General features: G+C 40.7%; 1 non-coding gene across 1 annotated transcript; it reads right to left on the reverse strand.

Annotated features, from left to right (window-relative positions):
- Positions 1-2414: 2414 nt before the first annotated feature.
- On the reverse strand, positions 2415-2486 carry Trnac-gca. Its single transcript has one exon. It is a non-coding gene; the product is annotated as a tRNA-Cys (tRNA).
- Positions 2487-5080: the final 2594 nt, after the last annotated feature.

Consider the following 5080-nt stretch of genomic DNA (forward strand, 5'->3'; position numbering starts at 1 on the left):
CCATCATGTGATTCTTGTTAATAAGATAGTGGAAGATTTTTGTCTCTGGATGATTCTCAGTTAAAATAGAACGATTGTAATGTTAATGTGAGGTGATTCTTGGTAAATGTTTGTGTATGTTTGTGTATGAGTATGTCTAGAGTTAATGGTAATCATCCTCGTATGATTCTTGAAAGCAATCATTGTATTCTTAATATTTGGTAGTTGTTGTTGTCCATATTATCCATTGCCTTCCTTCTTGGTTATCTTTACCATTTCTCTATTATTATACACATTCTATTTTATTCTTTGTTTAATTCCCTTTCTGATATTTTCTCTTCGTTACCTTTAAGTGATTGTTTTTATTTTTATCATATTTATCTTTATTATTCCTTTCATTCGTTTTCATTCTATCACTATTTTTATTTTATTTTTAATTCGTATTTTTATTTTTCATTATCTCCCCTTTTATTCATATTTATACCTGGTTATCTTTGTTTACTGGATACTTTTTAGCTAGCTATTCTTCCCTGCTTAATCCATTATCTTCTATTCCCCATTTCTTCACTCTTCCATGAGTCTCACCTTTCTTCTTTGCTCTAATTCCAGATTTATTCCTATCTCCAATTTTCACTACGTTTATCCAGATCTCGTTTATCGGTCTTTCTTTAATTCCACTTTCGTCAACCTTGTCTTGTCTCCCTCTCCTTGCCCCTTTAGCGTTATCCACTCTCTCCTTCCTCCCTCCATCCTCACATCAATCACAATTTTCTACAATTACTTTACGTCTATCTTCATCACCACTTACTTGTTTCTTTGTCTTCGTCTTTCTTTTGTGTGTGTGTGTGTGTGTGTGTGTGTGCTTAGCCACCTTAGGTTTACAGGAAGACCATAGCTTTTTAGTACAATTTGCCTCTCCCACTCTTCCCCTCCCCATTCTCTCCCACTCTTCCCCTCCCCATTCTCTCCCACTCTTCCCCTCCCCATTCTCTCCCACTCTTCCCCTCCCCATTCTCTCCCTCTTCCCTCCCCATTCTCTCCCTCTTCCCTCCCCATCTCCCACTCTTCCCCTCCCCATTCTCTCCCATTCTTCCCCTCCCATTCTCTCCCTCTTCCCCTCCCATTCTCTCCCCTCTTCCCATTCTCCCTCTTCCCTCCCCATTCTCTCTCCTCTTCCCTCCCCGCTCTCTTCTTCCCCTCCCCATTCTCCCACTCTTCCCCTCCCCATTCTCTCCCCTCTTCTCTCCCCTTTCTCTCCTCCCCCCCCCATTCTCTCCCATTCTTCCCCTCCCATTCTCCCCACTCTTCCCCTCCCATTCTCTCCCATTCTTCCTCCCATTCTCTCCTCTTCCCCTCTCCCACTAAGTCCTGACCTCGGCACCACACTGGCAGCTAATACCAACAAGTGGCACTCTCTCTTACTTTAAGCTCGCCTCCCTAATCCTCTCTCTCTCCCGCCCAACCTGACATCGGACTTATGTACTCAGGCACTTTTTAGAGACACCCTAGCACTATGGTGAGAAATGTTGGACTCTGGCACTGTGTTTAGTAACTCTCATACGCTCACACACACACACACACACACACACACACACACACACACACACACACACACACACACACACACAAATAAACTCAGTCGGCGCCAAAGCGTTTGTCCCTCATCAGTCTTTTATTGGATCTAATTGGCGTGTTAGTGTCTCAGTATGTGTGTATGTATGTATGTATGTATGTATGTATGTACTGTATGTATGTATGTATGTATGTATGATGTATGTATGTATGATTAGAAATTTAACGGCACTAACACTCTACCACCAAAGGCTTAAATACAACACACTTCTAAACGCAGTAATACTCAATTTACCTCAGACAAAGAAGAGCTCACTACCTCCTCCCCGACCCTCCTTATTTTTTCAGGAGTCAGGGAGGGGGAGCCTAATTGAAATATCCGCTGATACCTTTGGATATAATGTTTCATAGGAACCCAACATTTACTGATCTCTAGAGGGGGTATTTTCAGTATTCTTAACCTAACCTAACTTAACCTAACCTAACCTAACCTGGCTCAGTTATCACGCCGTCCTTCTCAGTTGTCGGTAATCACGCCCCTGACAGTGACCATCCTGCCGTGGTTTCTTTCTTCTCGAATTTTAGTTCCTTGAGTGTGGACTGATGTTGTTTCGTGTTTCTCATAGGGACGCAACTAACATGACCTAATCTGACCTGACCTGATCTAGCCTGAGCTGACCGTAGCTTGTCAATAATATGATGTTGATAAGATTGATATTACTATTTATTAAGGCTAAAATCGGAAAGCAGGGTGTTCAGTAGATTGTCGTCGTTCTGTCCATTTCAAACCTTTGACTCGTTAAGATTCTTGAGAGTGAATGTTAGTTAGTAGACGTAAGTGGAGCCGAAAAAGATTGCATACCAGGGGGCGCCCGGGATTGAACCAGGGACCTCTCGATCTGCAGTCGAATGCTCTACCACTGAGCTACGCCCCCGGTGCTTATACGATGCAGTCTTCTTAGCCAAAAATCGAGGCTGACCTTTTGGCAAACATCTGTAGAAATTGTGGTTGTTGAACAGCTGGGGACGTGTATGTTCCTCCTTGTTGTGTAGTTCCAAATTTTATTTTTATGTCTATTAATAAATCATATTTTAATGTTTGAAAATGAGCTAATTCACCTTGAAGGAACTGCGAATAAAACAGCTCAAGGTTATGTTGAAAAGCTCATGCAACATGTAAAACAAGCAGCTTACTTCCTTCATGTTTAATATGTAACCGATTTAGATGACGGGTGGTGTCAACAAGAAGTGCTCCTGTAGATCACAGACCCACTTTACTACGTCACATTATGGAACTGCTCTTTCTTTTTCATTAACAATAATGATGATTTCGTCCAATAGGTCAATGGATCGTGGTAGTGTACTTATACTGAATTTCAATATTTAACTCAATGGTTAGGTGACGTTAGGAATAATAAGTTTAGGTTAGGTTTTCTGTGAAACTAATCATTTATATTCCCCTGTAAAGTGATGTTCTACAATTCTACATAATCGTCTATATCCAGCTAAAGTTTTCGCTATTGGGCAATTATCCCTATTTAGTGTAACACGTATATATATATATATATATATATATATATATATATATATATATATATATATATATATATATATATATATATATATATATATATATATATATATATATATATATATATATATATATACTGCTTCCCTAATTCCGGTTCTCACTTGACTTACCTCCCCGTCATCCTCCAGCATCATGAGGCTCAACACAACCTCCTCTTGACTCCTGTGTTGCGCGGCGCCGCCTCTGTCGCTTCACCCACTTACAGCTGCACACCTTTCAGGTTTCTTGTCACCTTGGCTATTCATCTTAGTCATCTCTGCGGCCTCCTTCCACACACCTCCACCCTCAACCTTCACCCTCTACCCTCATCTTCCACTCTCACCTCTACCCCCTTCCTTCACTGCATCTCCAAGATATATATATATATATATATATATATATATATATATATATATATATATATATATATATATATATATATATATATATATATATATACAAACCGTGAACAATACACATTTCATTGGCAAAACAAAACAATAATTGAACTCGTGAACGCTCAAACATTCCCGTCGTGAAAACTTTTCGACTGTTATATCTCTTCACTGGATATAGTTTTATTGAAAGAACAGAAATATTCTTATTGGTTCGTTCTGCTGCCAGTCGACCACTCGCGCACGAACACTGCAGAAGTGAATAATAACACACGCACACACATATATATATATATATATACGAATGTTTAAAGAACGTTTTCGTTATACTCTATAAATATTTTATTATATCAAATCTTTCTTTTTTAGGACGCTTCCGGACATGTCTTTTGTTTATACTCTGATATAATTTTTCTTCTTTGGTTTATGTGACGTACAGATGATTGTAGATTTTTATTTTCTTATTAAAGTCATTCTAATTCCTCGTTTAACTTTGTGTCTCCAGGTATGTTTTCTCTATCTATCTCTCCTCATTCTCTTCCTACTCCCCACACTTGAACCCCTCTATTACCTCGCTCCTTCCCTCCCTCCATCACACATATTTCCCTCCCTCCTTCCATCCATCTTCTTTCATCCAAGCTGCATCCTTCCCTCCCATCTTTCTTCCTCTCCTCCCATCCTTCTTCCTTTCATCTCATCCATCCTTTCCTCACATCCTTCTTCCTTCCCTCCTATCTTTTTCCCTCCCTCCCTCCTACCCTTTTCCTTCCCTCCCATCTAATTTCTATCCCTCCCATCCTTCTTTTCAGTCCATCCTTCTTCCTTCCCTCCCATCTTTTTGTCTTCCTATCCTTTTTCCTTCCTCCTTCATTTTATTTTTCCCCCATTCTCCTTCTCTGCCTCCGTCCTCTCACTTAAACATTCAGAGAAACCTTCAGTAGGAGACACTGTGAGGCTCCCAAGGGCACACTCACTCACAGGTCACAGAGACAAGGCGTCCAGTACCTTATTTTCCAGTTATAAGTGACATGATCTGCTGACGACTCCTGATGGGGTCTTAGACTTACACATGTGCCGTCTGCCACTCAAGTCCTTGTGCTTGTTTACTGCAGAAGTCGCTAAAGAAGGAGTGAAGGTGAAGGAATTGTCAGTAGGGAGATTTATTTTTCACATCACATTTTTTTTCTGGGTTTAATGGTCTACTGTCGACGGGACCTGAGACGCACTCACTCATGCCCTTGTGGCTGTCTGCTACAGAAGCGCCTGAAGAAGAAATAGTGAAAGTGTTCAGGTCATTTGTTATGTTGTTTCTGCTGCCCCTGACGGTCTCTTGACGAAGGATCTTTTAATCTCTTACCATAAGCGAGTGTCACTTTATGTAGAGGGGCGGTAGACATAACTTCTACAAAAGTTCGTCTTTGTAGATAAGGAAGATAACGCCAGACGCTACTGAATGCTCCCACTAGCGATGTTATCAGGGTACATGATCCAAACCGCCATACCTCGTCACCTGCCACTCAAACCCTTACTCTTGTCTACTGCACAAGTCCCTGAAGAAGAAATG

This window comes from Homarus americanus, unplaced genomic scaffold (genome assembly GCF_018991925.1).
Source record: "Homarus americanus isolate GMGI-L3 unplaced genomic scaffold, GMGI_Hamer_2.0 scaffold24922, whole genome shotgun sequence".
Taxonomy (NCBI): domain Eukaryota; kingdom Metazoa; phylum Arthropoda; class Malacostraca; order Decapoda; family Nephropidae; genus Homarus; species Homarus americanus.